This window comes from Gopherus flavomarginatus, chromosome 6 (genome assembly GCF_025201925.1).
Source record: "Gopherus flavomarginatus isolate rGopFla2 chromosome 6, rGopFla2.mat.asm, whole genome shotgun sequence".
NCBI classification, from domain to species: Eukaryota; Metazoa; Chordata; order Testudines; family Testudinidae; genus Gopherus; species Gopherus flavomarginatus.
Genome location: NC_066622.1, coordinates 92660855 through 92681692, shown reverse-complemented (window position 1 = coordinate 92681692; position 20838 = coordinate 92660855). Strand labels below are relative to the sequence as shown.

The 20838-nt window shown below is 38.8% G+C and overlaps 1 protein-coding gene across 1 annotated transcript in view; it reads left to right on the top strand.

Moving 5' to 3' along the window:
• The first annotated feature begins 7614 nt into the window (after positions 1-7614).
• Positions 7615-20838, top strand: part of LOC127053499 (zinc finger and SCAN domain-containing protein 20-like) — a 449526-nt gene continuing 436302 nt past the window's right edge. Inside the window, exon 1 of the mRNA XM_050958330.1 lies at positions 7615-7663. The gene's annotated coding sequence lies outside the window, so the exon portion shown is untranslated. The remainder of the gene's footprint in view (positions 7664-20838) is intronic.

Here is a 20838-nt window from a genome sequence, read left to right as displayed (position 1 = left end):
GGAGGTGTGTGAGCGGGATGCAAGCGTCAAGGCAGAGTGCTGGGTGTGTGTGAGGGGGATGCAGGGGTCAGGGTGGACAGAGGGCTGGGGGTGTGGGCTGGGGTCGTGGGATTGCTCACAGCAGGGGACTGGAGGGAGTATGCCCCAATTTCAGCCCCTTCCCCAAGACCCCGATCCCGCCTCTTCTCTTCCTCCTCCCCAGAGCCTCAGCATGCTTGCCGCTCTACTCTTCCCCCTCCCTCCTGCTGGTAAACAGCTGATCGGTGGCAGGGACAGGGAACATAGCACGCTGGAGGAAGGGCTGGGGGAGGAGCTTGGCTGCTGCCAGAGCCTGCCCTGCTGCAGCAGGAGCCGGCAGCATCAAGCTTCTGCCCCCACAGGAGAGAGCAGGGGGGTGAAGAAGAGCAGCCCCTTTGGACTGTGAGCCCAGTGCCATAGCGAATTCAGTACTGCTTAGTATCCTTCTCTTTTTCAACTCTTTACATGTTAACATTAAACCAGAATATGTAGTACCAGTGAAGTATAAGTGACAGAATGGATGTAGACTTCTGTTACTTCGTGTTTCCTTTCTGGAGAGTACACATGTAATTTGAAATTTGTAACCTCATTATGTAGCTGGCCATGTCATGCCATTCAGGATTCTAGGATATTCTTGTGACCAGATAAAGAGACAATGTAGAACAGAAGGGAATTAAACCACAGGAGGAATTAGTGTGACACTTCAGTCAGTGGGACTCATCTTATAAGACTTCCATGAATTGAGATCACCCTGATGAAAAGAGTCATGAACATATTGACCAAGAGCCAAATGAATCAACTGAATAAAACCCTCCTGAGTGCCAGAAGATGTGCAGATCTGGATGAAAGGTGGAGCCAGTAACTCATCTGGATGTGTAATATATTGTTAAATATTCTCATTACAGATTGTTTATATAGTAGAAGGGTGTGTGGGGCAGGGTTGGGGGAGATGTGAATTATCTGACTTAGCTTGGATTTACAGAAGTACAATCCCAAATCTTTGCCAGTTAGACTGAGGGAAAACATCTATTGTGGAGCCTCAACCAAGTTTCCTGCCAGAAAAAAAATCAATACAGCTGTTCTGGATTCCTTGGTAACATATCCCTAATTCTAAATATGAGGCCTATTCAGAGTTCCTCATTCTGTAGTGTCGGAATGTCAAAATATTACAATAAAATTCAAGGTTTGCATATTTAGATGTAGCACCACATTTACATGGTGCCACAACAGGCAGTACAAACTGTGCTGTAAAACACCAACAAACAGAACATAGATCTCCAACAGAAAAGCTTACAGGTTAAAGGCACAATGGTGTCCTATTATCTACATTTCAGTGTTTGAATAGAAGGGGAATAGGTAAGGAAAGATTCCCCCACGTCTGAGGGAGTTTTACCATCTTCTCTGTATACTGCAAAAGCAAACAGGATAAGGATCCCTTCTATATCAAGATTGATACCTTCCACCTGTCAAGGAAGATTCCCCCAACACTTCTCTTACACGGAATTCACTTCTTCCCTTCCATACTCACACCCTCTTCCACCTCTCATTACTCCCTTTTCTCCACAATTTACTGAATTACTTTCTGAATTGCCCCAAAGACATCTCTTGTGACCTGCTAGTCTGCTCCCACCTCAGCGGATCCAATTGCTGAAACAGCCTTCTGATCTCTCTCAATCTCTCTCTTTCCTCAGCTGTCCATCTTCTTTTACACGTCAGTGGAAAACATCTCTTTCCCCCTTTACAGTTAATCTCTCTCTGCCTCAGCTTTTAACAACTCTCTAACTAAACTATTTAATTCTATAAAGGCATTTTGGAATGGAATCAGTGTGTCTGAAAGTTGACAGACAAATTAAGGCTCTAATCTTGCAAAGACTTACGCATGCGATTAACTTCTATGCACAGAGTGTAAAGTTAAACACGTATTTCACGCTGGAAGGGCATAATGAGTGGGGTCCCGCAGGGAGCAGTTCTGGGTCCTGTTCTGTTCAATATCTTCACCAATAATTTAGAAAATGCCATAGAGACTACACTTATAAAGTTTGTGGATGATACCAAGGTGGGAGGGGTTGCAAGTGCTTTGGGGGATTGGATTAAAATTCAAAATGATCTGGAGAGACTGGAGAAATGGTCTGAAGTACATAGTATAAAATTAAATAAGGACAAATGCAAAGTACTTCATTTAGGAAGGAACAATCAGTTGCACACAAACAAAATGACTGCCTAGGAGTACTGCAGAAACAGATCTGGGGGTCATAGTGAACCACAAGTTAAACATGAGTCAACAGTATAACACTGTTTCACAAAAAGCGAACATCGTTCTGGGATTTATTAGCAAGAGTTTTGTAACAAGATATGAGAAATAATTCTTCCACTCTACTCTGCATTGATTAGGCCTCAACTAGAGGATTGTGTCCTGTTCTGGGTGCCACATTTCAGGAAAGATGTGGACAAACTGGAGAAAGTTCAAAGAAGAGCAACAAAAATGATTAAATGTCTAAAAAAATGACCTATGAGGGAAGATTGAAAAAATTGGGTTTGTTTAGTCTGAAAAAGAGAAGACTGAGAGAGGACATGATGACAGTTTTCAAGTACATAAAAGGTTGTTACAAGGAGGAGGGAGAAGAATTGTTCTTCTTAGTCTCTGAGGATAGGACAAGAAACAATGGGCTTAAATTGCAGAAAGGGAGGTTTAGGTTGGACATTAGGAAAAACATCTTAACTATCAGGGTGGTTAAGCACTGGAATAAATTGCCTAGGGAGGTTGTGAAATCTCCATCACTGGAGATTTTTAAGAGCAGGTTAGACAAATACCTGTAAGGAATGGTCTAGATAATACTTAGTCCTGCCATGAGTGCAGGAGACTGGACTAGATGACCTCTTGAGGTTCCCTCCAGTCCTATGATTTGCCAGATCATGGTATGAGATACCATATGTTAATTTAAGTGTGAAAAATATGAATCCGAGAGCAAAGTGTAAAGCGAATACATGGCATGTGGGATTGTAGAGAAAGTGCTTATTTGCATGAGTTTGGGATGCCCTCATTTCTAGTCACGAGCATTAAAGCAATGGGTAAATTATGCAGACCACCCTAAACAACTGCCAACTGCAGCTTTGTACCATACTAATCCATTGTGTATTTGTTTATGCCACGTATTTTGGAGAAAAACTAGTTTCGAAAATGTTTAGAGAGTTTTATTTTCATTTCATTCATGCTATTTTTCATGTCCCTCTGCCTACAATTGCCTCTTCTGCTCAGCTTTATAGGGGTGGTGGGGGCAAAAAAGGAGAATCACTTTAAAACTCATATTTGTTACAAAACACTTGACAAGGGCTAGGGAAATGGTACACTGTGTCTGCTACTTATTTCACTAACCTTAATTGTTCCATTGCTACCATTGTTCTCCCAGCTATTTGTTACCTCCACCTGTTGTCGCTCATCTTATAATTAGCCTTTTATCCTGTAGGAGTTAGCCTGGGGTGGACTACTGCACCCATGCAAAACCCCACAGATGTCACTAAGGCTCAACACAGGAGCACAGTTGCAAGACCAGGGCCTCAGATTGCCAATTCAATGGGACAGGGGCTATCTTTTTGGTATGTGAATGTACAATGAACTTGGCACACTAGAACCCTGAGCTCGGGTTGTGGCCTCTATGAGCTACAATGATACAAATAATGAAAATATAGAGTCTGTTGTTGTTCTGATACTGCCTAGTTAAGTATCGATAAGTGCAAGTAATGTTCCAAAATGACTTGAAGGGTGCTGTTTTTGGTGTTGTTTCAAAATCTTACTTTGTTAAATAATTCAAGTGAAATAAAGACATGATATATGTCTCATATCAAAACGAACTGAGTGGGAACTTAATATCATATATAAAAACATTAATTTTTGATTGATCCAAATGTCCTGATATACCAGCATCCCAAAGGGTCCATCTAGAAGTAAAACCTTTTCCTAGAAGATAAAGAGTGCCCATAAATCTTTCCATTTCTCACATCTTCAACACCAACAATCCATTCTCTTTTGGTAGATGTCACTTTTTATAGCCAGTAATAGCTCTTAAGTGGGTACATACTTACCACAGCTAAGCCATGCCTCCACTGCCACTACCCATGCTACCATGGCTATGCTGCTATTAATACATACACAAGCTCAATGAGAGCTAGCAGGGGTATGTATACACAAGCAAGGGAAATCACACCCCTAGCCCATAGCCTTAGTTGCTAAAATTGGTCCATTTCTCTCCCTCTTTCTTATTATTCCTTTAGCCAACTTACCCTGAACAGTCATTAAAGTGAGGGCTTGGTGTGTGACTTTAGCCTAATGATGTATGAGATTAGGGCCAAGTTTTCAAAAGATTGTGGATCTTCCTGGACTTTGGCAAAGGTCCCAGAAGTGCAGACACAGCAGGTACTGAAGTGGACTGGCACAGGGAAGCACCTTTTCAACACAGGGGTGCTACGCAGAGCCCTAGTCTCTGCACCGAGACCTTGGACACATTTTTGAGAAGCCTACTTTTCATTCTGCCTGCACATGCCCACAAGCCTCATTGAGTTTGTGAAAGTACTTCTGGGAAAATTTAGCTTTTAGTTCCATACCCTTCAATGCAGCCTGTGCAGGTGGCCTCTTACATCTGCACAGAGTCTCAGTGAAGTCAATGTGGCTTTGCACAGACATACACACAGATCTGATTACAGGATCAGGACCATTGTGCATGTTTCTAAATTCGCACCTGAACAGAGTTTAGGACAACGCATTTACCCACCACCTAATTTCTTGCACCCATTAACTCTAATTACCTTAACAATCTTGTGAAATGTATTTATAGAAACAAATGCAGCTCATCTTAAAAATGTTGTAAAATAAAATAATTCTTTAACCCAGGACAAAAATAAAATAAAAGAGAACGTAGTGCTGACTGAAATTTTTTTGACATTTTCAGAAGAATTCTCTTCATGGCACTAGCTGCAAGGTAAAGCAAAAGTATATTTTCAATTTTGGTTCTAATAACAAAAAAGCCATTGTACTAAATCATTTCCCCACGGTAAGATCTCAGTATATATGAAATTGTCAGACCTCTCCATTATACACATAAAAGGTTCTTTTTTGTACATAGCATTGAGGAGTATATAACTAACAAAGGAATGGGAAAGATAAATGAACACCTACACCAGAAGGTGAGCAATTTCAAAACGGGAAAAGATCAGAAGAAATCTTCAGGTTATACTATGAAGCATTTCTGTTATCTTCATGACTGAGTAGAGCACAGAGACTTCCATCAATAAATGGCCATATATATTTTATAGTGTGGCACACTTCAACTTATTTCAGTTTCCACTGACTTGTTGAAAAGAAAGTAGACTTGCCCACAACCACATGGGAAGGGACTGTTAAACATACTGTTTTATATTTTATATGTTCAAAAGAGAATGAGTGCAAATCTTCTGAGCTGTATATGTCTATTTCATTAAGTATGACTCTGGCCCCACTTCCAGACACAACCAGAAGGAAATGCAAACCATATACAATGTTAATTATGTTTTGTTGTGTCTCTATGCTTCCTCTATAGAATTACATTAAAACATTCATGTCAAATTATCATAAAACCTCTTGTTTTTGAAGAAATGCAGTGGAACTATAACTGATGCATATAGGATTAGTTTTGAGTTTCTATTCACAAGGCTGGATTCACATAGGGTCACCTTCTGATGTTAGTTACTCCAGTGTAAAACCAAAATGACTGTACTAACTTCAGTGGACGTACACCAATGTAACAGAGATCACAACATGATCCAGTCTCTTTGCAATTTTTTTCCATATTAACTCATGTTATTGGAAATATGTTTACGTAAAGGGTCACGTAAACTTTTTTTTTTTAAATTAAAAACCTTTTCTCAATTTAGCCTATAATACTTTACAAGGCCTCCATGATCCCTGACGCACACTAATATAGCAATCATCTGATCTTCTCAGACTCATTGTCACTGATAAGAATCACTGTAATAAAACATTGATATTTCCATCTCCGAAAAAGATACAGAATAATTGGCCTCCCAATCTGAAGCCCATTCTGTAAATTCCCAAGTAATTTTCTTGTTCCCAACACTGAAATCTTCTATTGCTTTGTTTCCTGTGCATATCTGTCAAACTCAACAAAAGATTAACATGGCTCTCCATTGTGCATCTTTATGCCTAGCTGTGCAGAAGGGTAGGAGCTCTGACTGTCTCTATAGTCAATAATTTTTTCTTGACCAGTACACATGGAGAATTTATTCACCCTGTAGTTTAGGATGCCATTCTCCCCTAAGTAGGATGAATTCCTATTTATTTCAAAGGGACTACTCTCAAAGACTGTGTACTGAGTCCCACATTCCTACTTTCTCCTCCACTCTGATCTTTGACTGTATTCTAGTACCAATCCTGGTGGTTATGGAAAAGCCCCACACTCAGAAATTGACTGTCCTACAGAATTTAATTTTAAAAATCCCTTGTTGTGCTCCATTGGGTGGTTCAAAATCCCTAGAAAAAGGGCATCAATTCTCCATTACATTCTATAGATTTTGAGTGTAATTTCTACAGGTTTCATCCCTATTAATTAAATTCTATAAGATTGTTCTGTAATCTAACATAACTACTAACAGCACAGTAACTAAGTGCTGTGATTTATTAGAGCAGTGGAAAGTGCCACCTTGCGTGTGCAAGTTGGTTCTGATACAAATCCTCTCAAATCTGACACAAAGGACAGGGCCGCCGGTGGGGAGGGGCAAATGGGGCAATTTGCCCCAGGCCTCGGGCTCTGTAGGGGAGAATATAGTATTCTATAGTATTGCAACTCTTTTTTATGGAAGAGGCCCCTGAAATTGCTTTGCTCCAGGCACCCTGAATCCTCTGGGTGGCCCTGACAAAGGAGGTAACTATTCTGAAAAAGAAAGGATGATTAAGGTTATTAGAGTGCTAGTTTGTGGCTCAGGAGAGTGGATTCAGTTCCCTGCTCTGCCACAAACTTCCTGCCTGACCTTGAGCAAGTCATTTAGTGTCCCTGGGCCTCAGTTCTCCATCTGTAAAATGGGAATGGTGGCCCTTCTCTATCTCACAGGGGTGTTGTGAGAATAAATACATTGATAATTCTGGGATTTTCAGATTCTGTAATAATGGGAAGTATACAAGGACCTAAGATAAATAGATATTGAAAGGTAACTGCTAGAGAAACAGTGTGTTCATGAGTGCTCCTTTTTATCTTTAAAAGCAGCAAAGAATCCTGTGGCACCTTATAGACTAACAGACGTTTTGGAGCATGAGCTTTCGTGGGTGAATACCCACTTCGTCAGATGCATGTAGTGGAAATTTCCAGGGGCAGGTATACATATGCAGGCAAGCTAGAGATAATGAGGTTAGTTCAGTCAGGGAGGATGAGGCCCTGTTCTAGCAGTAGAGGTGTAAAACCAAGGGAGGAGAAACTTGTTTTGTAGTTGGCAAGCCATTCACAGTCTTTGTTTAATTCTGAGCTGATGGTGTCAAATTTGCAGATGAACTGAAGTTCAGCAGTTTCTCTTTGAAGTCTGGTTCTGAAGTTTTTTTGCTGCAGGATGGCCACCTTAAGGTCTGCTATAGTGTGGCCAGGGAGGTTGAAGTGTTCTCCTACAGGTTTTTGAATATTGCCATTCCTAATATCTGATTTGTGTCCGTTTATCCTTTTCCGTAGCGATTGTCCAGTTTGGCCGATGTACATAGCAGAGGGGCATTGCTGGCATATAATGGCATATATTACATTGGTGGATGTGCAGGTGAATGAACCGGTGATGGTATGGCTGATCTGGTTAAGTCCTGTGATGGTGTCGCTGGTGTAGATACGTGGGCAGAGTTGGCATCGAGGTTTGTTGCATGGATTGGTTCCTGAGCTAGAGTTACTATGGTGCGGTGTGCAGTTGCTGGTGAGAATATGTTTCAGGTTGGCAGGTTGCCTGTGGGCAAGGACTGGCCTGCCACCCAAGGCCTGTGAAAGTGTGGGATCATTGTCCAGGATGGGTTGTAGATCCCTGATGATGCGTTGGAGAGGTTTTAGCTGGGGACTGTATGTGATGGCCAGTGGAGTCCTGTTGGTTTCTTTCTTGGGTTTGTCTTGCAGTAGGAGGCTTCTGGGTACACGTCTGGCTCTGTTGATCTGTTTCCTTATTTCCTTGTGCGGGTATTGTAGTTTTGAGAATGCTTGTACAAAATCTCCACCAAGCATTCTCAAAACTACAATACCCGGGGTTAGAGCGGATGCGATTGTACCTCAGTGCTTGGCTGTAGACAATGGATCATGTGATGTGCCCGGGATGGAAGCTGGAGGCATGGAGGTAGGCATAGCAGTCGGTAGGTTTTCGGTATAGGGTGGTGTTAATGTGACCATCACTTATTTGCACCGTGGTGTCTAGGAAATGGACCTCCCATATAGATTGGTCCAGGCTGAGGCTGATGGTGGGGTGGAAGCTGTTGAAATCGTGATGGAATTTTTCCAGAGTCTCCTTCCCATGGGTCCCGATGATGAAGATGTCATCAATGTAGCGTAGGTAGAGAAGGGGCATGAGTGGACGAGAGCCGAGGAAGCGTTGTTCCAGGTCGGCCATAAAAATATTGGCATATTGTGGGGCCATGCGGGTACCCATACCGGTGCCACTGATGTGGAGATATATATTGTCATCAAATTTGAAATAGTTGTGTATGAGGATAAAGGCACAGAGCTCAGCAGCCAGTTGTGCTGTGGCATCATCAGGAATACTGTTTCTGACAGCTTGTATTCCATCTGTGTGTGGGATGTTCGTGCAGAGAGCCTCTACATCCATGGTGGCTAGATGGTGTTTTCTGTAAGGTCCCCAATGCATTGTAGTTTCCTCAGGAAATCTGGTGTCACGGAGATAGCTGGGAGTGCTGATGGCATAGGGTCTGAGTAGAGAGTCCACATATCCAGACAGTCCTTTTTATCTTAGACCACTTTGAGGCCCTGTAGCAGGAATATTACATCTGTTATAAACTGGGATATCGACACTGGGTGATCTTGTTTTGGCATAGAGCACTATGAAGCGCCTGATCGTGCAACATGCTTAATACCCACAACTCCAAACAAAATCACAGGTATAAGAGAGTACTCAGCGTACTTCAGGAGGCAGAGAGCCCAGCATGTGTTGGCATTATAGTGGTTACAACAAGGTCATGGAGTAAACTTAACATCCCCACCAAAGCAAAGTGGCAAGCTTGCAATTCCCTGGGCCTCGATAATATTACAGCACAAAGACATAGATAGTCCTTCCACCAGTAAGACAAAGAGCATCTGAAAAATATGGAGTTGCACCAGGGATGATTAATTTTATGGAATCTAAAAATAAAACTATTGAATATTAAGGGCTCAATTCTGCTATTAGCTGAGCATTATGCCCCTGAACCAGGGAATTACTTAAACTGAGTAGTTAAGCAGCTGCTTACATGCTTTGCTGAGCCCTCAGCATGATCAAGCCCTAAATTTCTGGAAGTTAGCATGCAGCATAATGCCCATTTTAACATGAGTTATGTAAAACAATTCATTTAAAGCTTCTGATGCTGATTTGTTGCTACAGTAAAATTTGGCATTCATTTCTGGGCATTCCTGACTGTCTTTTTTATTGCACTCTCATCTCCTACAGATTGCGGCAGTGGACTGTATTATAGGACCATATTTTTGCATTCAAATAGTGCCACCATTAAGCATATTTGTTCATGGGAAAGGATGATGTAGGAATTGTGTGTTTGTTCCCTCTCGCTCTTTACTATACTGTAAGTTGAAAACCCATTGCCACAGACAGTATTATTGCATAGTCTGTTATTTGATATCTGCTTTTAAGATGATTTTTATAAAGAATGGTAAACATTGAATCGATTTCTAAATTTGAAAAAATATCAAACTTGGATGTTAGTATTTCTTTTTTCATTTGAATTTTTTTTCATCTCACTAGCATTGATGCTTTAAAGCATGAGAACAATTTTAATTTCCATAAAGATTAGCCCTGCCCTGATAGAAGTGTAAAATTAGGTTGAAATAGATGTTTTCTTCTGCATAACTAGGTTGGCATCACAGGCTTCTCTTTGATACTTAAGCAACTGAGGCATTCAGAGTCAACACTTTCATCTCAGAACAAAGCATTCAGTAGGTAATGGAAATAGCAGTGGTAGCATTCTAGCAACTTTATGCTGCACAAAGGAAAGAGGCTGGATATAAGGAGAAAATGAGTAAAAAAATCAAGTTCAATAAATCATACTAACAAATCTATAAAAAAGCAGATAAGGTCACAACCTCTAACATTGTTCTTGTATTTGCTATGGCTGTTCATCTCTGCTTTCTGCATATGGCAATTTTATTGTGAAGCTTTAAGTTACGATTAAGTGCTGACAAAGAGGGACAAGAAACTTAGAAAGAAAAGACATGTTCTTTTATGTCAATCTCAAATCATACGTAGGCAAGAGCAAAGCTAGTTTACCGCTGCGCTTTCAGTCTCTGATCTTTGCTTTTCTGTGTGGCACGTGCAATACTACTTTTGATATGTAGACTTTTAACAAAGCTGGAACTAGTTAATTCATTTCCTTAAAAAGGCTCTAAATTGAAAGTACAGAATTCTCCATGAGAATGAGAGATGTGCTAAACTACTTGGAAAGAATTCAGGTCACTCAGAGCTCCCAGGCAATAGATGAGTAGAAATTACTTACAAAGAAAGAAACTTACTCCACATTTGAATTTTTTCATATAGCATGGGTCCATTTTATTAAAAGACACAATCTTTCACAATTTATTTATTTATTTCTAAGCACAAAAAGGTCCCTTTTTCAGTGGAGATGACTTCTCACTGAAAACTAGCAACAGCTAGCTCTGAAATTCAAGGTTTGAATACAGTTTAAAGGGAGGACTCAAAATCTTCTAAAGTTAAATGGCAAAAATATTTGTAGGAGATTCCTGGGGAAATGTACACCATACACTTGCGTAAGATACCAACATTACTCACCAGGGTTCCTAGGGACATAAGACAGAGGACCCATATGGATTCAGAAGTGTGTGTGGGTTTTTTGGGTTTTTTTGGGAGGGAGGGGCGGGTTTGCAAGAAATGCAGGTGCCAATTATATTTTGCTGAAATTTTAACACCAACATTAAAAGTAAAAATGAAAAAAAACAGTAATATTAACCTCACCTTCTTCCCCCCACCCCCCCAAAATAGTTTTCCCGTTATGTGTTTTGATAACCAACATGTACATCTCAAGTAATGGGGAATGCATCTATTGTATTTCTATATATAACCTTTTCTCTTAATCTAACTTCATTGCTTCCACTGTTTCAGTGAAATCTTTTATTTCGTGTCATATCTACTATGTGTTACTTCTACATAAAATGTAATTATGGTTTGTTTTGAGATATATTTGATTTCTGTTGGGGCTCTTATCTTTCCAGAGTCCAGAAATATACATATTTTTGCCACCATCTAACTTAAAGAAATCCATTCATGTGTGCATAATGAATAATTAATACTGAAAAGTCTTCCAAATTGCACAGAGCTGAAAGTTAGAATATAGTTATGATCTTATTATAATTATATTATCCCAGAATTTTTTCACTCAGGCAAAAATTATCCAAAACATGTGGTTTTCCTGTTTACTTTGAGTAGTTCCAGCAGAGATTATTAACCAAAGCTGAGGAAATTTTAAGCAAAAAGATGGATTGGGAGAAAAAAATTAGACAGACAAATGTGAATGAAAATTAGGAGCCTGAGAAGAGTTTATCAAATGGCCATATCAAGAACAATGATATCTTTATCTAAAAGGCCCATTGGTTCAGTGGCAAAGTGAAGGCAGCAATCAGAAATAAAAAAGCAATATATAACAAATGAAAAAGGGGGAAATAGATAACTTCTCATTTATATTGATTGCTATGAAGTGCAGAAGATTGATAAGGGACGCTAAAGACATCAGGAAACTATCCATGTGCTGCAGGGCTAAGGAAAAATCAGATGGCGTTTAAAAAGTCATAGTAATGGTATAGACTCATTGGCAGATGGAAATAGTAAAATTGTTAATAATGATGCAGAAGAGGCACAAATGTTCAAATGTTTCTGTTCTGCATTTGAAAAGCAGCATAATGTAAGGCTAATGGAGTACTTTCTAGTCCATTAATAATTGGGGGAAATGTTAGACAACATCTACTAGGGATAAACACTTTTTTAAATCTGCAAGTATGGATAACTTGCACCCAAAAGTCCTAAAGGAGATCTCTGGCCCACTGATATTTAATTTTAAATAGATCTTGGAATACCAGGGAAATTCCAGAAGAGTGAAAGAGAGCTAATGGTGTGCCATTATTCAAAAGGGCAAACAAGCTGACACAGAATTTAACTGATAAAAAATTAAAGGATAGAATACAATTAATGCTACGCAGTTTTATGGAAAATAGGTGTTCTCAAACATTCTTTGATGAGATTACAAACTTAGTTGCTAAAGGTAACTGTATAGAAAAAATAGACTTTCGTGAGACATTTAACTTAGTATCACACAACATTAAGATAAAAAAATTAGCTCAATACATTATTATCAGAATGATTTAATCAAATTAAGAACTGGCTAACTTACAGATCTCAGAAAGTAGTTCTCAACATAGCTAGTTAATATATTATTATTATTATTATTATTATAAATTCTAGCGTGGTTCCACAGGGATCTGTACTAGACCTGATGCTATTCAACGTTTTCACCAATGATCTGGAAATAAATTTAAAATCACAGCTGAAAAAAATCTGCAGATAACACACAGATTGCCAAAGTGGTAAATATTGATGAGCACAGGGCAGTCACACTACACGATATAGATCCCTTGGTAACCTGGGCCCATTCAATCACAATATGTTTTAATATAGCCAAATGCAAAATTATCCATCTAGGAACAAGGAAGGTAGGCCATACCTCCAGGATGGGGAACTGTATGCTGGAAACAGGAGTCAGAATGGGGTCATAGTGGACAAGCAACTGAACATGAGCTAGTAGCCAAAAGAGCTAATGTGATCCTTGGATAAATCAATAGGGGAGGAGCGAGTAGCAGTAGGGTAGTGATTTTATCTCTGTATATAGCAGTAGTGAGGCCAGCACTGGAAAAGTGCATATGGGACTAGTGTCTGCATTTTTAAAGGCTGTTGAAAAATTGGAGAAGCTATAGAAAGAGCCACAAAAGTTATTCAAGCGCTGGAGAAAATGCTTTAGAGTGAGAGACTTAAAGAGTTCGATCTCTTTAGCTTATCAGAAAGAAGATTGTAATCAAGTAACCTCTCAATTTATAAGTACCTTCATGAGGAGAAAATATCAGGTACTAAAGTTTCTTTAATCTAGTGGAGAAAGGTATAACAAGAACCAAAGGCTGGAAAGTTGAAGACAGACCAATTCAAATTAGAATTTAGTCACAAAGGGTTTTTTTTGTTGTTGTTTTAATTAAGAAAATGGGTGTTTTCACTACATAATCCAAGGGAAAACCCTTGAATCCTGGTGTGCCTTTCATAGATAAAGTATTTGATCTATGGACCTCATTGCACCTTATAGCCATTGATTAATTAATTAAATGTTACAACAGCCATTATAGATCATCTTATCCTCATTTTCAAAATGAGTAACCTGAGGCAGGAAGAGTTTAAACCAGCATTTTCAAATTTGGGTCCCTAAAATTAGGTAATGCTCATCCTAAAGCTGCTCCCACTGAATTCAATGGTCAAATCCCCATTAACTTCAATGGGAGCAGAGTTAGACCAATGCTTAGCACTTTAAAAATTTTACCACTAATTCCATATGCAGGGACTTAAAGTGGCTTGATGTTCAGATAGCTGAGCACCTGCACTCTCTATTGACTTCAGTGGAGTTACTGGTACTATTGGTATACACTGGTGTAAATGAGAGACACAATCAGGCCATTCATACCAAAGATACACCAATTTATATCTAATTATGCCAATTTACCAAGTTGTAACTCATACCACTATTTAAATCACCTCTACATTTGGCCCTCTGGGCGAGAAGAAAAATTATTGGTACAAGTTGGGATTGATCCAAAGCAAAACTTTTCTTCTCTCCCTTCCTTCCACCACTCACCCCACATTCACACATACAGACACTGTCAATGACTTATCTAGACTAGCCACATCCTCACAATTACTGTTGAATCACATCCAGATCCACTCAGCATTAATTTTATGGTAGAAAATATGTTTTTGTTTTTACAGTTTATCATTCTTTAAGTTCAGGTTAAGCTCCGCCAATATCCACACTTTAAAAAAAAAAATCCCACTTTGCCTATAATCAGACTGTAGCTAGCTAGCTTCATGCTAGGTTACTAATACCAATCATAAATAGCAACAGGTCTCACACATTTCTATTCTGTGTGTTCCATTTTATATGAGCATTTTATGATTACCAAATCTAAGAAGGTGTCAGTCAGTCAGTGGTCATAGCATTCTTATTTTTCTGCCTTAATTTGCTCTTGCTATTGTGCAGAAATAACAATGTTAATACCATTGTGAGCCTAGATAACAGAAATGGATCTGTGTGAGTTAATTATAGCTGAAGGATTGCATTTTTTAACATAGATAATATAGTAATTGCTGCATAAAGATTATTTTAAATTGTATGTTGTGGCTATCGTGGAGGCTAAGAGTACTATCCCTTTATGGGAGTGCCCACAATGTCTAGATAGAACTGTACAAGGCGGTAGACAGCTTGACAAATCGAGGCTGTCTGTCACCTAGAAGCATATAGTTAAATATTTCTAATTGAGCAGTTTTCTGATTTAAAAAATGATTCAAATTCAGACAAGATTGATCAAAGTCCAATGAGAAAGAGAAGTGCCTAGAATAATCAAACACAAATTTCTTCCCTGCCTGACTTTCAGCCAGTTTCATTCATTGAGGTTTTGCATGCATTGAAGGAACTTCAGAGTTCAGCCTGGGAGTTGGACTCATGCCCCATTTATGCCTAGTGAAATCAAATGTGGAGTAAGTTATTGGCTAAAATCACTAAATATTCCATAAGGAAAGACAGAGTGCCAGTTTTGATCTAAAATTCACTCTCAAATTGACAACATTGGTAAATATGTCCCTTCATGTGAAGGTGGTGGGGAGGCAACCCTGGCATTACCTAGACTCCTCAGATTTCCTTATGCCTGATTATGTTATGAAAGGTTCATCCGCCTAGTTGGTCATTAATTTCCTTCTAGATAATGAAGAAAGCAATAAATATGGCATCGATGCACAGGTTGGAACTCTGATATGACACACTAACAAGCATATAAAGCAAAAACATGCCACCGCATTCTGCACCAGCTTTGGACAGATCTTCAAAGAGAGCCCCATGTACAGCACATTACAGGATGAGAAGGCTTGGATTACTGAGGCAAAATCCACATCCAAGTCACAATCATTGTGCCAAGAAAAGATGTAAAAAGGCACCCCAGGCCACCATGTCACCCAAGACTCCAGGAGCAATCAGGGTCCAGGAGTAAACAGTACCAAGATTCAACCTCCTGCACCCTTCACCATCACCACTTCTATATCTTTGTCCCCTTCCCATCAAAACTCGCGCCCCTGCCTACCCATTCTCCTGCTCACTCTGTTTCTTTTCATTTCTCACCCTCTCCTTCTACTGATACTCAGTTTAATTTGAATCATCTCCTCTGACATGGCATTTGAAGCATGTGTCTCTCTCAGCAACCTCTCCTCCTCACTCACAGCCCATCCTGAGTCATCACTCTGAGCAGGGTGAATAGAGAGGGCTTCTCCTACTCCTGATGTTTCCAGTCTCGCCCTTCACACCTCTCCTCACAACAATCCATCCAACTCTTCTCTCTTACCTCCCTTTATGCTGTTGTCATCTACAATCCTGCTACACTCCTTCCACATCCCTTTCACTCCCTCTCCCATTTTTGCTCCTGGCTCTCCCTCTTCCTTTCCCTCACAATTTCCACCTTCATCTTTGGCAATTTAAGCTTCCACACTGATGTCTTATCCATCCCCTTAGCCAACTGCTTCCTCAGCCTCACTTACTTGTGTGATCCTGTATCTTGGATCCACTCTCCCACTCACTAACATGTAGGGTGACCAGACAGCAAATGTGAAAAATCAGGAGAGGGGGTGGGGGGTAATAGGAGCCTATGTAAGCAAAAGACCCAAAAATTGGGACTGTCCCTATAAAATCGGGACATCTGGTCACTCTACTAACATGGCCATTCACTTGATCACTTCTTCTCAAATCAATACTACTTCTCTGATCTTCCCCTTACTAAGCTTCCTCTCTGATCACCCCTCCTCCCTTCCAACACTGCTCACTTGCACTCTCCACCTAACCTATCTGATCTCCAGTCCATCAAGGTCCATGATTACTCTGCTACTCTCAACATCACCTCCACAATCTCCTCAATCTCCTCCACATACTTATTCACTGAATTCCTTCCCTCTACTATCCATGGCGCTTTCACCCCTCTTTGTGCATTCAAATAGCTTTCAAATTTCCTGATCTAAGCATTTCACTACGCAATCTTACTATATGCATTTTTTTTGCATTTATACAAGTTTAAATAAAGTTTCAGACAAGCATTACAAACAAAAAATTCTCCATCTAATGAAAACTTCTGTTTATCTGACTAGAACAAAAGACATGAAACTTATTTGAATAAATGAAATTCCAATATTTTCCTTCAGTACTTTTACTTCATTTTATTTGTTTCACTCCAAGGTCTTTTATTGTAAGTTGCTTTATTTATTTATTTATTTATTTTTCTTCTAAATGTTGCTGGTCTTTATTATTCTGGAATTGTTCTTGTTTACTTCACATTTTGTAAATAGTCTCAATTCAATTCAATTTCCAATTCAATCATCAAATTGAACACAAACCCATTAGCGATACACAGAACAGCCCGTGGTTAACTTCTTTCAAAAGAAAAGGGATTTTTTTGTGTGTCTAATTTTCATCTGTTTATCAACTCATGTATTGAAATTCAAATCACTGTTGGAGGAAAACAACATTTCCTTTCATTTGGATCATGAATCCACAGACCCCTCACTAACTGTCAATTGTGTGACTCCATAACGGTGAATACAAAAAAATTATAGAATTTCCAGTTGGTGGTAAATTTTAAAATATCAGAAATTGAATAACAAAATTCCCCACAGATCTGCTCAGGAGATAGGCGTTCAATTCTTGCCTCTGTCACAAACTTGCTTCATGGCCTTGAGCAAGTGACTTAGGAGCAAATTTTCAACAGTACCTACTAACTTTGATTGCCTCCATTTTGAGGTTATGTATTTGAGACAAATAGCACAAGCAAAGTTGCCGGCTCCTACAAATATCACAAGTCTTGCACTTATTGCTGGTTTTCTTAAAGGCTCTGTTCCTGGAATCAGGTAATTATGAGAGAATTTCAGATTCCATTTAAAAAAAAAAAGTATTTCTAGCCCTTACGGCTACAGACAAAAAGCTTGAAAACATGATCCTTAAAGACTCAGAAAGCAGAATATCAAGAAAAAGAAATTGAAATGTATTATATTTTTAATCTGGGTGGGGGGAGACAGACTATCATTTCTGAACACTAGTGGGTTTGCAGATGTTCAAAGGTGCTGAGCATCCACAGTTCCAGTGTATTTCAATGGAGAACACAAATGACTCACCCAGAAATAGAACCCAGAACTCCTGACTTCCTGAGGACCATACTGTTTGTGCACCTTATATGTGTGTGCAAGGTCATAAGTGTAGTTCCTGCTCTGTGGGGTAGTACAGGAATTGCTTCTTTCATATTCCCCCTCCCCAAGGAAAACAACATCCCAAAAGGGTAAAGAGAAGGGGCATAGAGGAGACAGAGCCAAAGGTCCATCCTCTACTCCATAAAGGAGTGTAGGCAGCACTTTATAAAAAGGTTGTTACAGGGCATACATTCTTTCTTTGCATTGGGAAGAAGCAGGAGACTTTCTGCTCATAGTGTTTTCCTTAGGGAAGGGCTGCACCATACTGAAGGCCTGTACCAAAGGCACAAAGTAGCCATAAATGATTATTTGTTTTTGCCTCTTCCTAACTTCACTATGTTCCAGTTCAGTTGATTGGTTGCTGTCCCTCTCCACTCAGAACAATATGCTTTTTTCTTTCCTGTGGCTGGAATACTTATTCTAAAAGCAATGTGACAGATTTTGTTGTTAATTCCCGCACCCTACTCCACTCCAGCCCTTCCCAGTGGCTATTCCCTGCCCTGACAGAGACAGCACACTTCATCTATTCCCACCCATCATCCAGTCTGAAGAAATAAATCATTAGTGAGCTCTCATTCCAAACAAGCGTGTTCAAGAAGTTTACAGTGTGAAATTGAAAACAGAGAAATAAATTACGGAAGCAAACGCTTCTCTCAAAGGCTAAACCCTGGACCGTACTGATCACAGGAATGAAACCCTACATAGAAATGAGAGCAAAAACGGGCATGGCACTTGAGATTTTCATAATTCCTTAGAACTGTGTTTGAAATAAGAAGTATATGCACTGATCTAAGAGGGGAAAAAACATTCACATTATTTTTCCATGTCATTTTAACTAATACCTGCTGTGACCATACATTTGCTCATAAAAACAATTCTAGTATCCAATATTTAAGCATTTCCAGGGAAATCTGTCAGTTGTCTACTTGCTGTACTCAATCTTTTTGCATGCAATAACAAGTAGTATTAAATAATTCATTGTAGGTGAAAATCAATCTTTGATATTAATATTATTCATATTTCTGCTCAGAAAGGAACTTCATAAAATATCCACCATTTAGGATATAGTGATATTTAGGAGGGAAACCTCAATATTGATGTAAAAATTATCAATAAATTATTATAATATATTCTTATGTTAGGTCATTAAAAACTCATCTGCACCTTTACTGAATTTGAGAATTCTTCACAATTATTTGTATGGCCATGCTGCTTGGAGAATATAACAACATTTACTTATATTTCTGGTTGATTATTTTATTAAATGTGATGTTCACACTAAATAGAGAAATTCCAGACAGTTTCTGCTTTCTTCCACCTAGAGACAGGCCAAGTATTAGGAAAGATTACACCCACATGTTTATATAGACTCTAAATGAAAACTTTTTATAACTTCTATTTTGCTTTAGGTTTCTATGCTATTTTCTTTTATGCTGTTTTGAAAAATTTATATAAGCATTGGTTATTGCAATTTGTGCCTTGTACAACATATTTAATAGAAATTGCTAGTTGCAAGTGATAAATATGGCAGCCAATAAATCCAAGAATCATTTTAGTCAAAAGGCAAACAAACTATAAGGGTTTTTATCAAAGAATAGAATTCATCTCTTGTATAAGACACCAGCAGGTATAAAGATGAACTTACCTTGAAAAAAAAAAACCTTTGTAACATATTTATGTTTACAAGAGTCCCAAGTTTAAAAAAGTGTAAAAGTGTTTGTTCCAGATCAAGAAGGGTAACTCTGATGATCCTTATCAGGAGTCATAAAACTAAACTATATAACTTACAGCCCCACCCCCATTTCCCTTTACAAGAAAAAAAATTGCTGGTTTAAATCTATTCAAAAGGTGTTAAATAATGTTCTTATTAAAAAAATTATTTATAAGCAGACTAAAGCCTTCAAACTTGAAGTAAAACTGGAATAACTGTAAAAGGTTTTACAGAATTTGTTGGTTACTTCTATTTTATTCATTTTTCCCCTCAATAGTGTAATCCCTTGTTTATTCCTTAAATGCTTGAAGATGGCACCAACTTCTTTCAAGATATATGTTGCAAATATTTTTAGAAGCATTGTGTTTAGATGTGTAATAATTTCCTAATATCATTGCTATGTAAAAGGTAAGTTTCTTCATGGACCAACATGGAATCCAATTACCTTGTTAGACTGGATACTAATACAAGAAGCCATCTGAGTATAGAATATTTATGTTAAGTGGCGAATTAGTTAGTTATCTGGCAATGCTTAGGCAACCTCCTTACCAAATTGAAAGACAAGAGCAACCTTTCCAAAGACTGTTAAGAAGAGACAATACCTTCTTGAATGGCTATGTAAACTTAAAGATGCTCTAAGAATTAATTCACTTTAAAAAGGCTATTCTGAAAACTAAAAAGTTTTTATACAGAAAGTAAGGGTGTTTGGACTTATTTCAATTCCTACCAAGCCCTGATGAAAGGACTGAAAAAAAGGAAGTGTTAAAACTCTAACTTTAAAGATGCTCTGAGAACTTTATGTCACAAAGACAAAGGCAGCGTCATCATCAAGTCGAAGAAAAATCAAGTATCTTTCAAAATCACTGAATTCCCTTTCACAAGTTACTTTTAAAGTGCAGATGCAGGCAAAAGACAAGAAGACAAAAATTATTGCACTGTGTCATCTTGGCCCTCTTAATGTCCTCCTGGGATTCTTGGTTTGGCATGTTCCTACGAAGAACTGACATTTTCTTCTTGAGAAATATAAAAGTTCTTTCAAGCCAATGGCTAGATATGGAATGAGATATTAAAGCAGTTCCTGTTTCATTAAAATGATCAGAGCTGATGCAGTCTGAATCTGGTTACAGTATAATAGCAACTACAAGTCACAGAAGTAGAAAGAAAGAAAAACTACTGTTAACAAAGCTGGGCAAAGTAATGGAACTATCTATATATCTATATTGATGGATATATTTTATTTGTGTGGTCATGAAATTAGTTATATACAAGGCAGCAATTCTGTCACAGAGGTTGCGTAAGTCATGGATTCCATGACTTTCTGTGACCTCCATGACTTCCACAGCTGCAGC